The sequence below is a fragment of the Aedes aegypti genome, chromosome 1 (assembly GCF_002204515.2).
Source record: "Aedes aegypti strain LVP_AGWG chromosome 1, AaegL5.0 Primary Assembly, whole genome shotgun sequence".
In the NCBI taxonomy this organism is placed as follows: Eukaryota; Metazoa; Arthropoda; class Insecta; order Diptera; family Culicidae; genus Aedes; species Aedes aegypti.
In genome coordinates this window covers 250,861,486-250,878,310 of record NC_035107.1, presented here as the reverse complement: position 1 = coordinate 250,878,310, position 16,825 = coordinate 250,861,486, and the positions used below count along the sequence as shown (strand labels likewise).

Below are 16,825 nucleotides of genomic sequence, written 5' to 3'. Positions count from 1 at the left end.
CAAAACCAAAACAACGCCATTATGGGTTCCGGGCAATTCGATCGGATAAACCTTAAGTAACTGTTTGTAAAACGCCTCTAAAAACAGGAAATCTTCCTAAAGTTCTTCTTCAATATCAAGCACCAGTTCAATAAAATTTTGTGAAATATGTATCTAGATATTTTGTGCAACATTATGGCTTACGTAAAACTAACTTGCTCCTTGTGGATCACTTGTCAATGCGGTATATAAAAAATCGACAAGGCATGTTTGATAAAATCTCAAACTATATTACTTAGTACAGACAGAAAGCGAGAATGTGAAAGAGGAGCGTACGCGTTGAAGGTCTCTCCATGCATGTTGTATGAAAATCGCGCTTACCTGGCATACTGAAGCGATGCGAAGAGGGATGGAAAGTGTGGTCAAGCGTGAAAGCAGTTCGTGTGGTGCTTCGACGCGCGAAAACGCTTGAAGATAATTTGAACTATTATTGGCAGCACTAATATTGCGCGTGAATTTCGAACTGATGAAAACAGTTGGGAGTAAACTAAATTAACAAACACAAAAAAAAGTTCTTTTTTATATTTGAAAAAAAAAAAATGTGTGCTTTGTACCACTGAACTGATCTTATACAATAAAATTCCCCAACTCAAAATTATCACTCGGCCATTCCGTAGAAAAAAAAAAAAAAAGAAAACCACAATGTTCCTTGACTTATAAATAAGAGAGTCGATTTGTTATCAATCATTAAAACCATAGCTTTTACTTTAATAAAGCGGGAAATTGCTCTCAAATTTGATCGATTATTACTCGTTCGGAAAATCAATATTTACTTAAAAATTAACTGCAATTGGAACCATTCGTGATTTTGTTTATAATATCGATGATTCAAGTTAAGAAAAGATTCCCATAAACCATTTAAAGTACTCGTAGAAAAGGTATGCAATTAACATACTATTTCATTCCATAGATACAAACATGATATTATATCTATAACTAGTGTATTGTTTAAACTTCCAGTCGTCGCGCGGTTCACCACCGTCAAAACCACCACACTGCTGTTGTGGACGAAAAGCGAGTTTTTTGTTCAAAAGTGTTGTACAAAATACAACAGCGCGACGACTAAAGTGTTAAGTGAATTTAAAGAAATTTTTCGTTCATAACAGCAGAAGTTTAATAATTTAATTTTGAGTGGAAAAAGGCATTCACTTTCAAAATTCTCGAAAATTATAACTTTTTTTTGAAAAAATATTCGGTAGGCTTGATAGATATCATTTTTTTTTATTTCTTTATTAGTATCATTTCAAACATTACATTCATTTCTTCTGTGTGTTCTGTGTTATTAGACAACACTATCATCCTAATTCGGTAAAATAAATTTAAGATTTTATTAACAACATATTACATTTCATTTGCCGTAGCAGTTCAGATTTTTTACAGGTGAGTTGATTTCACCTGATTGTAAGAGAAAAAACACGTTTTCAATTTACTAAACTTAACCTAAAAATATAACGCATTAATCGTGGCAATAGAAGATTGTAACGTTTTTGCCTGAAATTATCAATTATTTTATTTGACATTTGTTCCAATATTTCAACATTGGATATTTTATGTAACACATTAGTACTATACAAGGCAGGAAGCTTCAGAATCATTTTCAAAATTTTATTTTGAATTCTCTGAAGAGCTTTTTTTTCCTGGTTACAATCACAACAGCTAGTCCATATTGGTACAGCATACAACATGGTTGGCCTGAAAATTTGTTTGCATATCAAAAGCTTGTTCTTAAGACAAAGTTTTGATTTTCTATTAATAATGGGATAGAGACATTTACATATTTGTTACATTTGACTTGAATGACCTCAATGTGATTTTTGAAAGTTAAATTCTTATCTAGCATGAGCCCTAGATACTTACCTTCATCTGACAAATTTATTGGAACCCCTCTCATCGTGACAACATGTCTACTTGAAGGTTTCAAATAAAGAGCTTTTGGTTTATGTGGGAATATTATTAGTTGAGTTTTGGAAGCATTAGGATTTTTGTAAGTATGAAGAAAAAATATCCAAACATTTTTGCAATCGACTACAGACGACACGCAGGCTTCGTCTTTTGGCGGAGAGGCCTGTGTCAGCCGCAAACAAAGATTTTTGACATCCCTGACTCTGGTAAGTCAGATGTGAAAATATTGTATAATATTGGTCCCAAAATGCTGCCTTGGGGAACACCAGCTCTTACAGGAAGTCTTTCAGACCTGAAGTTCTGATAATTAACTTTAAATGTACGGTTTGACAGATAACTTTGAATTATTCTAACAATGTATGTTGGAAAATTAAAGTTTTTTAATTTTACGATCAAGCCTTCAGTGCCAAACACTGTCGAATGCTTTTTCTATATCTAGATAAGCAAGACTAGTAGAATAGCCTTCAGATTTGTTGGAATGGATCAAATTTGTTGCACGTTAAAGTTGATGAGTGGTCGAATGTCCATGGCGGAATCCGAACTCATTGGCAAAAAATGAATGTTCGTTGATGTGGGCCATCATTCTGTTCAAAATAACCTTTTCAAAATGTTTACTGATGGAGGAAAGCAAACTGATTGGACGATAGCTAGAAGCTTCTGCAGGATTTGTGTCTGGTTGCCAAATTGGTACAACCCTACCATTTTTTCATTCGTCAGGAAAATATGCTAATTGAAAACATTTGTTAAAAATATCAACTAAGAATGATAAGCTACTCTCAAGAAGTTTCTTGATGAGGATGTAAAAAATTCCATCATCGCCAGGAGCTTTCATATTTTTGAATTTTTTAATAATAGTTCTCATTTCTTCCAAATCAGTATCCCAGGAATTTTCGAAAACGTTCTCTTGATTGAGAATATTTTCGAAGTCCTGAGTAACTTGATATTCTATTGGACTAGTAAGTCCTTAATTAAAATTGTGCGCGCTTTCAAACTGCATAGAAAGTTTTTGAGCTTTTTCGCAATTAGTTAGTAGTAATTTGTTTTCTTCTTCCAATGCCGGTATTGGCTTCTGAGGTTTTTTTTTTTAAATTTTAGATAATTTCCAAAAATGCTTAGAGCCAATGTACAATTGAGAAATTTTATTTTCAAAATTTTTGTTTCTTAATTGAGAAAAATGTTTCTAGATTTCTTATTTATTCTGTTATATTTTTTTTCCAATTTTTATGTTGTTCCATGCCCACGCAGTTACGGATCACCCACAGTGACGGATCACTTTGGCGTTCAACATCGAATAACTTGCCCAAAACATAAACGTTTACGTAAAACATATTGTTCCCATGTTATACTATTTGTCTTCTACCATTTGTAATGTTAAGCACAACATTCAACCGCTAAATAACGGTGTATTTGACAAATGTTTAGTTGGTACCACACAGCTATCATTATATGGTCGTTTTCTGTAAGAAGTGCCGTCAGCATTCATAAGCTCCCACAGGTGGTAAAATTCAAATGTTATAGCATAAAACATGCTTGTTCGCTTCGATTCAGTATGAATTCATCATTGGAAAACATTTTTCTTGATTGTTGATTCTAAATACCAAATATTAGCACTTCTAACTAGTGATCCATAATGGACCAGGAAATGATTGTTTTTTACGGTTATGGATCGCATCCAAAGAATGTAGATTTCTTCGCACGCCATCGAGAAGCAGTCTTCCTGCTTGATGAGAAATGATTTTAACAAACTTGATGCATTCTACAGAGTCGCCTTTACAGGCCTCTGTTGATGCGAATGGGACATGGGAAAGGAGAAGAAACCGAATAAAGCAGCCGTGTCTCCGGTCGCAGGCAGCATGCTCTTGCCGAAGCACAAATTCAATGAAAACACGGAGCGCATTGAAACTCTTTCGAAACCTCTCCCAGTATGCCATACCATTTTTACCTCTTCTCTTCTCTTTTCGCCAACACTTCACTTCACTTCTCTTCTCTTTCAATATGTCATCGCCCTAAGATGCCAAGATTTTGTTTGCGACGAGCTCCTCCTCCATGTACGTGAAAGTATGTGTGTGTGCGTGTGATTGTGTTCCAGCCACCAGCTAACTTGACAGAACACAATTGTGCACCGACACTGTTCACTTGTCGTCGTTACAGCAGATGGCGTCCCATGTGAGCCGGTTTTTTTTTTCATGCTTTTTTCCGGGGTCGGGTTCGCTAGCTTTTGTGGGAGCAACAATCGTCATGCGAGCACAAGCGAAAAGAACGGATGGCAATCATCGTTGCAGAGGGCTATAAATTCAGATTTGAAGCATGAGATTTGCTTTTTCATGATCGAGATAGGCCAACCGGATGAAATGTGCAATCCTCGAGCCGAAAAGCACATGGCTTTTCAATTTGGATATTCCTTTTTCGTTTGCCTGATATCGTCGCAATGTCGCAAACATAGAACGGAAGTTTATTGGTTGCTGTAGGCTGTAAACATTTCGGTCCGTTGACGTGTAGATCTCAGATTGATGTGATTTAGTCATGAATACGTCCATCTTTATTGAGAATAGCCTGGCCTTGAGGTGAAATTTGATGATATTTACAAGGCATACGAAACTAGCGCTGTTCCACAGAACAACATGTTTGCTCATCAGGATGGAACGTGTCCCTATCCAAAAGTGAAACCGAATCATTTCAACATACTGAAACCTTGTCCGTGGAACATTACGCTCTTCGGAGAATTGGAAATTTGGCAGAAATTGAGTTACAACTCACCGTCATCATCGCACAATCATAGGCGTTCAGTAGCTCAGAATTGAACTGCGATACATTTGCCTCAAAACCATTCATCAGAAATCATTTCGCAGATTGAACTGTTTTTCGGTAAACCATTTCTCAGAAAGCTGTTTGAATGGTTTTCATTTCCTTGTAAGTTTGGTGTTTATGAAGCACTTTGTTTAGCACGCTAGTAATTGGGAAATTTTCAAGTATTGAAAGAATCTATTGCAAATCATGATCCTAACTATATTTCTGCAAACTATAAATCGTCACATACATTTAATAATCTGAAGTAGAACTTCCAGTTGTCGATAGCCAATTGAAACATGTTGAATATATGATGTTATGACATACCGATACATGATTCTTGTCCGACTACATGCATTGAGTGCACTCCTAATAAATTATTATCACTCATGGGCTGAAAAAACTGCGAATCCGATCGAGCGAAAATAGAGTAGGTATTTGTCGCTTCAATTCATTCACTTTCATGCCGCCGGTAAAATAAATGCCTGATGTATATCCATCGAAAAGGATTTTATTTACAGTTGGTACCCACGGCTTATATCGGGAACGACCGATAGATGTTTAATTGAACATATTGTCGATTGAATGATGGTTTCTGATTCTTTTCATCGAATTGACTCATCATTTAATATTTAGTATTTTTATTCATAGTTCTTTGATAGGAGGATTGAGTTATGAACTCACATGAAGCGATCATATAATGGACAAAGAGAGTTTTAGATGTGACAATGTTTTATATAGAATTGGTGTAATTATAGCATCTATAGTTCAAAGCGCAAATTGTTTAAATGCCACCATTTCTAAATTGGTTGAAACTTTGCGCGTGTATTGTACTGTATAAAACTCCATTAAAATTTTGCTTCGCATTATTTTTTTTTTGTTTTCTTAGTCTACATTTCCTAAAAAAAGATGTCTGTGAACGCCACAGCATTCACAACCCGATCCGTTTCAATACGAAAAATACAATCAACGCACTATTCTTAAAAAAATTTGGGGTGGGTAATGTCTATTACATTACCGCGGGGTTGACGTAGAACTACGATGATTAATAATTTGATATGCCATGTGTATGAATTTGTAAGTGTACTAGTTTTGTGTTGTTATTGATCGGATGAAGTTTTCATAAGTTAACTCTTTTTGGACTCATTTTGGTAGTCCTGAAAAGCTGAAAAGCTTCTCAGGCACCGACATCGATAGCGAAGGACCTCCCCGTTTGTCTTGCTTCGCTCAAATCAAACTGTCGAGCGAGCGAGAGAAGATGCCGTCCGAAGCCAAAATCATCACCGCTGGCGCCGCCAAGAAGAAGAAGAAGAAGAAGAAGAAGAAGAAGAGGAAGCAGTCTACAGGAAAATTTGCGGTCCAACTGTGAACACGGTCGGGCAAGTCATTCTCGCTTTGTGCTTCACCGCTTGTTTGCGTTCACCCAGCCATCGTCATCGCCGCCATCATCAGATTCCGACTTAAGCCCGGTGATCCACTACCTGTTACTGTTGTGCGCCATCCACGCCACGAAACTTTCGGTTCGTCGTATAAGCAAATAACTTGCTCAAATTTATACATTTGAGTTGAGGATTCCCCGTTTGACCATGGCAATCAACTGATAACATCCCGCAGTGTTATTTATCTGTAAGAGCATCAAAGCTAACAAAGCCATCGGCCCTTTTCAGGGCCATCAAATCAGTGGAAAAGAGTTAAAAGAGAAATATTTCCGACTTCATATATGACTTCTTATATTCCTAAATCAATTTCACAGCTTCATACAAAATTTCGTTTGTCATGAATAATTTATGACTAAACATTTTTAGACTGTTAATCTTCAAGCTGCCAATCCAGCATCTGGTTTGTGAAATCGCTCAAGATTTCTAGGTTGACCGTCGGACCGTAATAACATCATACTACTCAGAATTGTATGGTATTTCTAACAGCATCGTTGATTTATCATATAATGGGGGAACACTTCCTAAATTCTCGAGTATGGAAATTGGAAAATGTATTAAAATTGCGACAGATTTTAAATACTCTTCAATAAACTGTTTCCTGACCAATTGTAATGAGCAGCTATTGATCTGAAATTTTTCTACATGTCAGTCTATTGCAAATGTCATAGTACATAAATCAGAACACATTAAACATTGATCAGAAATATTTCAAATTTGCACGAAAGCAAAACATGCGTGATTTTAATTTATTGTAAGCTATTAAAATAATGTTGATATTTTTACTGTCCATACGAACGCGCATGTGAATTTTCCAAGATATGTAAATCCCTAACCAAGACATCAACTTCATGTACCTTATCCTAGATTGGTCAATCAGAAGAAGGCGAAGAATACGAAAGGGAGGAGCATCGTCTGCAATTCAAATTATGTAAAGACAATTTGAGGATGTTTCGAGAACGCTGCTGCAATACCGTCGGGATGCAATAACAGCATAATGCTCATTTTGTACATCCCAAGACATCAATTTCATATAGCCTATTTTTCAGATTAACGCAATAGACAACATGTAGAAAAATCAATTCAGATCAATAGTTGCTCATTACAATTGGTCAAAAAACAGTTTATTGAACAGTATTTAAAATCTGTCGCAATTTTAATACATTTTCCAATTTCCGTACTCGAGAATTTTGGAAGCGGGGGCCGTGATGCTCGGGATGGATTGTCCTTCATGACTGGTCCTGGCTGGAAATATTCGTGGGGAGAAACTCGACCCTTTGCTGCATGAATTTCATTAACAACTCTTTGGTAAAGCAGAAATTTTCCGAGGAAAATTCTGCTAAAAGTGATCTTTTTCAAAACAACTCTTATAGATTGGAATATTTATCAACAACTCTTTGTTAAGTGAAATCACCCTAAGTAACTCTGCTCCATCGCCAAACCAAACCATTTCATTGAATTCTTCAAGTTCAAGAATATGAATGGTAAGGAGTGGCAGATGGTGTATATTTTGCTGGCGTTACTTTCCAACAGGTCGCCGGTTGGCGCTGACTACTAATCCGTCCACTGAATGATTTTCAGTGTTGTTGCTTTCGCTACGTTGCGCTCTGGTTCCGTTCGCTACTCGCACACTGCTGTGGCTTTCACGCGCTCTTCTTTGCTGCTCCGCTGCTTGATCCGTTCGTTATGCCGTTCTTCTTTGCTGCTCCGCTGCTTGATCCGTTCGTTATGCCGTTCGATTTGTGAATGAGCTGGGAGCAGAACAACCAGTGGTTTTATTTGCTCGAGCTCCGTTCACCGATGGCGAGTGGTGGGGTTCGCGCTTGGTTATTTCGTCACTCCGTTCGCTACTCGCACGCGATTGGTTATTGCTTTCGCGCTATTTTCGTTGATGGTGTGATTCTTCGCTTTTGATTTTTCATGCAAAATGACCAACTTTGATAAACTATATCTCAGTTATTTATGGACCGATTTGAATGAAATTTTCACAGAATATCAGACATAACTTAAATTTTAACATATATTTTTGAGTGATTTTTCCAATCACACGTTGAAAAGCAGTAACGGTTTGACTAAAGTGAATTTTTTGACGATTTTTTATAATTGACATAACTAAACATATTGAAGAAATAGCTTCATGGTATCTTCAGCAAAGTTTCAGATTTTGACGAGATGAATAAGTTTGCTGAAGACAGTTTTTGTGTAAGGCTATCAGATTTTGAGATAAAAAGCTTTGAATTTTTCGTCGAAAGTTACAGTTTAGTCAAACCGTTATTACTTATAAACTTGTGATTGGAAAAATTATTCAAAAATATATGTTAAAATTCAAGTTCTGTTATATCTGCCACACGATATACGAATGCAAAAATGGAAACTTTGGCAAAGAAAGCTCTCACTTAATAACTGTGGAAGTGTCATAAGAACACTAAGCTGAGAAGCAGGCTCTGTCCCAGTGAGGACGTTAATGCCAAGAAGAAGAAGAAGAATATGTGAATAAGTTCTCTGTTTATTCGACAAACTAGCTGAACATTTCATGGGTGCACAATAGACTGGCCCTTAAACAAAAAAGTTGTAAAACTCAACGGGGCACTCCCTAGATATGAACCTTAGGGTAAAAAAAACGCTCTCTCAAAATTTCAACTCAATTGGTTGCTTCACCAGCTGGCGCATTCGATTTGAAGTTTGTATGGGATATTCGTCTCAAATATATTGAAAATTGATCCTATGTTTGATCCACTGTTTCGTTCCGTACACTAATTGTTCGCGTTCAAATAAGCCCAGAATGACAAATACACTAGTTGATACCCTAATGAACATAATTGGGTCCTAAAATTTTTAATGAAATGTTGTTTTTATTTAATAACACGAAAGAGCATGTTACTGTAACTACTTTAGCAATTTTTCCCGCTCAAATAATGGCTGTATCATGTTTAAACTTTAATTTAAAAATTTGGTCCATATATGAACCTTGACACTTAAGATCATGTTTGACGTTCGCTTAGTCGACAAAAACACCACAGGGGTTTTAGTTCGACCACTGGGTTTGTTCCTATCTGACATTTCGTAAGGGACACGGAAAACAAAATACACCCAAAATTTGAGTTCAAGCCAAAGGATGTGACAAAATCTAAAAAATTGTTTTTGGGCTTAAACCAACAGAAAACATTATAAAATTGAGTAAACATGTGTTTTTGGCCTAAACTTAAGCGTTTGGCACTAAAATTGGGACAGGGCTTTAGGACCCTATTGCAGAAGGTTGTATCTGGATTCAATCTCATTTTCATTACTCTTTCAGTTGTTGAAAGTAAGGCTTAGATCAGCACTCCCGTACAGTCACTTATATGCATGCGACATATGCCTCAGCTCGCCCAGCGTCATAGGTGGCTATGATGCGCTTAGCGGCTACCTCCAAGCTATGTTGAAGATATGCAAGCAGTGTTGCATGATATACTTCAGATAGTTAAAACACCAACTTTATTAATTTTGATCATGGTACTTCTACAATATTCTTCGTTATGACATCAAGTAGTGTTTTTGACATTCTGGGTCCAATTGAACGCGATCATCAATTTTCCTGAACCAAACAGTACATGATGTGCTGTTGCTCATATGTTTGAGCTGAAAATCCCATATTAACTTCAATTCAAATGCGCCAGCTCATGGAACGATCAAATGAGCTGAATTTTTCAGAAAGGCTTCGTCTAACCCTAATAAATAATCCTGGGGGGGTGCCCCGTGGAATCATACAACTTTATTTTTCTCCCATACTGAGCTGGGCCAGTCTAGTGCACAACAGCAATAGGGTAGCGGATCACAGGGATTTAGTTGAAATCTGGAAACGTAGCTCAATCTTGAAATCTTGAGCGATTTCACAAACCAGATTCTGGATTATCAGCTCAGCAGGCTTCTAGCAGCGAGGTACCGTTTTGATTCATATTACGGACAGCTTCAAATTCCGGACACTCTACTTTGTATGGGAAACATTTCACACGAAATGTTTCAATTTTTGCCGTTTAAAAGTTCTCGATTTCAAGGCTCGTTTTAGTAAGCATTTTCCATAAATATCTTTGAAAATTTAAAATGCCCAACTACCTTAGATGTCTCTTTAGTGGTTTGACGATTTCAATTAATGATTTGACTGTTCCATTAATGATTATCATGAGCTGTCCGGAATTCGAATCAAAGTGTCCGGAATATGAGGCAAAAGTGAGGAAGCGTCCGGAATAAGAATCATGAAAAGGCCACACATTTTAATTTATTAAAAATTATTCAAGTTGCGGAAGCGAATTCTTTACCCACCATTCGAAAGTTAAGGACTTCCAACGCTTGATAACGCTAAAGAATCATACAGAATGATTTATTTTGTATGCTCTCTACTGGGTTATACTTCACTGAGGCCTTAAGGGGACACGGGAGACCGTGTTATTTTCCCTATCTTTCGTCTCACTCTAACAATAATCATCAAAACTTTGTGGAAGCAAATTTCGAGTATTAGTGAACCGATGAAGCTGAAAATTTATCGGGTTGTGCACTACATATATAGAATCATAGTGATACATTTTCGCATCGATATATGGAGTGGTTCTTGGGATTTGCTTCTTGAAATGGATAGGGTGATTATGATGACGTCCCGTGCGGCCTTAAGTGTCCGTAATATGAATCAAAACGGTACTTCTCGCTAAGCAAGTTCGGAGGAGCTCTTACCAGCTTGAAAGTGGAAATGGAATGAAACTGAATCCAACGAAGGCAGCATGTTTTATAACCTTGGAATAGCAGATGATGCTCCTCCCTTTTGTGCTCTTCGCTTTCTGATCGACCAATCTGGGAAATGGGTATGTGCCAATAATGTGTTGGGCTTGGAATTACTTGAAAATTGCGGAGAATGCTAATACGTGACAAATTGGTCGAACATGAATTGTTGGAATGATTGGCATTCCCTAAATATTCAATACGAGTTATTGATAATTTATAGTTTTCTTTATTATGAAGGTAAATTTCTGATCCATGGGTGCCAAAATTATTACAATTGTTCAATGAGAATGTCTTTTCAAAAGCATTCTAAATGTGTCGGAGGATCAAACATGTCGCGCGTCGGTCTAGTAAGTGAAAAAGTGGCGTGATCGGTTAGTTCGGTTAGAGTAAGTGAAAAGTGTCGCGATCGGTTAGTTCTGTTTGATCTATCGACCTTGACGCTTGCTCCTACGGGGGCCAGCGACGAGGGCAGGATCAAACATGTCGCGCGTCGGTCTAGTAAGTGAAAAAGTGGCGTGATCGGTTAGTTCTTTTTGATCCTTTGACCTTGACGCTTGCTGCTGGGCAGTGCGTCAAGAAAGCTAAGTTTTTTTTTTCCTTTTCGGGTCGCGCGCCTTTTTTTCTGAGTGCTTTTATATAGCCGAGCAAACGAGTGAGGCTGAGAGTGGATTGTGGCTGCACAGTGAAGGATAAAGGATCAATTGGTGAGCTCGTTTCATGCTACTATTTCTAATCTATAAAATATGTATGACTGCACATTTAATCGTTACAATTGTGGGACGTAAATATGAATTTTCAACAAACTATGAATTGTTCGTCACTGTGAGTGTCGACATTCATGAATTATTTATGTTTCACATTTTTTTATTTTCAGAACACCCCTTTTTACCTTTATTTTTGTAATTAAAAAAAAACTTTGAATGGTTCGACACTACAAGTGTAGACTTGCGAAAAGTTCACTTTATTCAACAAACTTTGGATGGTTCGCCACTGTAAGTGTCGGCATAAGAATAAGAGTGTTCTATGATGTTCCAACCAATCAAGTTTTTTGTTTCTTTTCAAATAAGTAAAATATAAAAACACATACTTTCGTCCTGACAGCTGTTGGAATGTTACATTTAGGTATTTGTTCAACAAACTTTGAATGGTTCGTCACCTAAAGTGTCGGCATAATTTTCCACTACATAGAAATTGTTCATATCAAATGAAAATATTATATTTACAAATAAGCATGTATATATCTCACAAATCATTATTTATCATGGTCTAATCGCTTATCAAAGTGAATCCTGTGACCCAACGATCCTTCCCATTAACAAACATCCCTCCCAGTAACCTTTGTGGAGATGCAGAGGCGGTCTCCGAATAGCAAAGGTTACACACTAACATTCCTTCCCCCAATCCCACCTGACTGCAAGGACGTGGCCGGCGCCGTTATTGACCCTGTATAAATAGAGGCACTGAATTATGCACATTGAAGAAGATTATGGCCAATCCCAGCCAAACTTCTAGTTGATTCTTTGTGCATTTTCACTGACTTCGAGCAATCACGGAATAGCAACCATTGATATGTGTAGTCAGTCTAAGCTAAGCTAAGCTAAGCTAAGCTCAAAAGCATTCTAAATGTGTCGCAATTTTGTTACATGGGATAATTTTCCTAATCAAAGTGTTCCCATAAAATATGGAACATAAAAGGCGCTGTTGGAAAAGCCACTTATTTTACAATCGTTGTGAAATGTTGAGCACTCACCCTGACGGCACTGCTGCAGCGTTCGCTAGTACAATATCAAATTGTTGAGTCATAAATTATTCATGACAAATGAAATTTTGTATGAAGCCGTGATATTGATTTAGGAATATTAGAAGTTATAAATAAAGTCGGAAATATTTCTCTTTTAAGGTGATTATAAAACAAAGCCAAAATTTGAATTTTCAAGTGCACAAGACTGGAGAATCTGACAACGGTTCGCGTTGAAAATCAATCAAACTACTTGTTTGCTGGTGGTGACCAATGGTAAAAATTTTCAATGCGGAGCGCTGTTTGGTTCTCAAGTCTTGTGCTCTTGAAAATTTGAGGTGTGGCTTCACTCTATAATCACCTTAACTCTTTTCCACAAATTTGATGGCTCTGAAAAGAACCGATGGCTTTGTTAGCTTCGATGTTGTTACGGATAAATAACACTGCTCGGACCAGCAAAACTCAGGGGGCTTCTAGTATTTGCTCCTAACGGGATTGCTTCTTGACCACCAATGATGATTTCATGGCGATTCGAAATTTTGAAGCGCGGGTCAACAGCTCCTCGGCCGATGAAATTTGCGGCAGCAATGACGATGGCTGGGTGAACGCAAACAAGCGGTGAACCACAAAGCGAGAATGACTCGCCCGACCGTGTTCACAGTTCGACCGCAAATTCACCTGTGGACCTCTTCTTCTTCTAGGCGGCGGCAGCGGTGATGGCTTTAGCTTCGGACGGCATCTTCTCTCGCTCGCTCGACAGTTTGATTTGAGCGAAGCAAGACAAACGGGGGCGTCCTTCGCTATCGATGTCTGTGCTTGAGAAGCAAGCCCGGTCAGAGCAAGTCGATCTGTCGCCTGCTGAGATGCGAGCCAATCGGAGAGTGAAAAGCAAATGACGTCAAATTTTCTCTAGCCACCCCTATTTATAGATTTGCTTGAAATCAACGTTCTCTTTTAAAACAGTTATTAAACTATTTGGACAGGTATGTGGGATTCAGTAAGTAAACGACATGAAGCTTTGATGTCTTATCTTTCGATTGAGGTGTTAATCAAGAAATTTCGTTAAGCCAGCGAAAAGTTATAAACGTTTAAAATATTTCATGCCAACGTAACGCTCTTGGTTTTGAAATTCCAATTTCACTCCTGTATAGAGAAGAAAGACGTACTTCTACGTCAAAAAAAAATATTTGACTATCAACATTTTGTAACCGTGATTTGTAGTGTATTAAACAAGATAATACTAACATTTTTCATGTTGAATGCGTAAACTTTTAAAGACAAACAGCTAAGGGGTCATGGAACATTTCTATATAGAGTTGGGATCCTCTGATCAAGTGGTACTGAATCAGGGGTTAATTTCTGAGAAAATTTTCAAGTATTTCTTACACATCGCAATCGGTAACAATCATTGCCCGCAACACGTCATCAGAGTCTGTTTATCGTCTTCGGCTACTTAATCCATGGTAAAATTAAGAACTGCACCAACAACGATTTTCAATCGACTACATTATTCTGTTAACTCTTCCAAAATATAGTCAACACCACTACATAAGAAAATATATTTTGTTTTTTTTAACCAGAATTGTAGTATTTATGATTAGAACCATTCGACAAGTTTATGATTAGAAAGATTTGACAAGTTTGTCATTATACTTTTGATCACCCTGCACATTGGTCCCAAAGCCATATCTAGGAAGACAAAAATGAGTGTGCCTGAACCGTCAATTTTAGATATATGGTGTCTTCGGCAAAATTTCTCCATATTTTTCAGACATTTTTTTTCTTTTCAGAGATGTGAAATTAGGGTGGCCCATATGGTTTACGAGATCAGCACATAAACTTTTTTGCTGACACATGTTCTACCATGTTTTAGAACAACCGATTTGGAGCAACTTTGCCGAAGAACCCAAATTTCTATCTCCTATGGTTCGCGAGTTTTGATTTTTTTTAACAAATCTTTTTTCGCATTCTTCACCATATAAAATTCGGTTTATGGTGAATATATCTTAAAGCGTTGATTTTTTATGAATATTTTATATGAAGCACTTTCAGAACTTTCAATTTTGCACATTTTTGCTGAAGGCACCAAAGAGCTATCTCGAATATTTTTTCAAGTTATGGACAATTTTCGGTAAAAAAAACATATTATTTTCAAAATTTTGTCTATCTTTTCAAACAAAAAACGTCCTCACAGTTTTTTCACCATAAACAGAGAAAAAAATAATCTTTCTAATGCTGACAAAAGATTGAAAATCCGTTCGCGCCTTTCGGAGATATCTGCATTTGAAAACAACCATTTTTTCGAAGAAAATTTCTGATAACTCTGTAACCATAAGATATAAGACAGTAGTTTCTTCGGCAACAAGTTGCGCAATCAAAAGTTCTAAAAGTGCTCGTAACAAAGTTTTTGCGAGAAATTATTGTATAAAAAGTTATCGAGGAAAAACTGGTTTTTCAGTACCACCCTAACTTTTTTGTTAAAAAAAATCATAACTCGTGAACCATAGGAGATAGAAATTTGGGTTCTTGCGCAAAGTTGCTCCAAATCGGTTGTTCTAAGACATTTTAGAACATCAAATAGGCCTAAATGCGCCGGCAAAAAAGTTTATATCTTGATCTCGTAACACATAGTTAATTCCACATCACTGAAAAAAAAATGTCTAAAAAATATGGAGAAACTTTGCCGAAGACACCATAAATCTAAAATTGACGGTTCAGGCACAATCATTTTTGTCTTTCTAGATATGGCTTTGGGACCAATGTGCACTGTGTTGTACGGTGGGTGTTCTTCTTCTTCTTTCTGGCGTTACGTCCCTACTGGGACAGAGCCTGCTTCTCAGCTTAGTGTTCTTATGAGCACTTCCACAGTTATTAACTGAGAGCTTACCATGCCAATGACCATTTTTGCATGCGTAATATCGTGTGGCAGGTACGATGATACTCTATGCCCTGGGAAGTCGAGAAAATTTCCAACCCGAAAAGATCCTCGACCGGTGGGATTCGAACCCACGACCCTCAGCTTGGTCTTGCTGAATAGCTGCGCGTTTACCGCTACGGCTATCTGGGCCCCATACGGTGGGTGTTACGGATTGAAATACAATGCTTTGTAATGCATACTACTATGGACATGGTCACATTTACTGTATTGCTTAGAGATTTTTACCAGATTATAGTAAACTTAACAGATTTTTTTAGTCGGTTGAAAATCGTTGGTGCAGTTCTGAATTCTACCATGGATTCGGTAGATTATACAACAAAATTTGTTTGTGTGTAAGCTTCAAATCTGGAGGCACTATTGGGCGCCGTTCCCAAATTACGTAATGCTCTAAGAGGATGGGGGAGTAGGTTCAGCCACTGCGACCATTATTTAGATCTATTGTGGCATTACCCGTATCCTTAGTGTATAGTGTATGTCACATTACTCCATTTCCATTGATAGGTAATGAAGCATCGATTTCTGTACAGTTCTTGTTTTGATTCCTCAGAGATTGAGAAAAATCGAATATGATGAAAAGGTCCCGCTTTTTACACCCTTCATAGAAAATTACATCTCAGCGAAGGCGCGCCCCTTAGCAAACATAATCGATTTATTTTTTTAGGAACCAAATCGAGTAAATTAAAGCAGCCTTTGTGACACGATTTGAAAATTTACGTCCGGAAAAGATTCGCCCAAGTGTCAAGCTCGAGTTCGGGTTTTGCGTTGCCGGAATGAATTTTTGTGTGTGTATCGCGTGTATCGACTGAGCAGCCAGCCACAGATGGATGATTAATTTGGTGAGCCCGTTACATGCTTTAATCTTAGATGTTTGATTAATATGAAACATATTGTGGCCTCAGGGGTTCATATAGCCGTAGTGGTAAACGCGCAGCTATTCAGCATGACCATGCTGAGGATCGTGGGTTCGAATCCCGCTGGTCGAGGGACTTTTCGTAAAGGAAATTTTCTCGATTCGCAGGGCATAGAGTATCTTCGTACTTGCCACACGATATACACATGCAAAAATGGTCAATCGGCAAAGAAAGCTCTCAGTTAATAACTGTGGAAGGTAACGCCAGAAAGAAGAAAAAGATATTGTGGCCTCCGTGGCCGTGCGATTAGTTCTACTAAGCATTTAACCGCATCGAGTCAGAGAGTGTCGGTTCAGTATCCCTTATATCATGACAACGATAG

At 37.6% G+C, this 16,825-nt stretch overlaps 1 protein-coding gene across 3 annotated transcripts in view; it reads right to left on the bottom strand.

Moving 5' to 3' along the window:
* Positions 1-16,825, bottom strand: part of LOC5563715 (peripheral plasma membrane protein CASK) — a 706,277-nt gene that overhangs the window by 463,546 nt on the left and 225,906 nt on the right. The window lies entirely within an intron of this gene.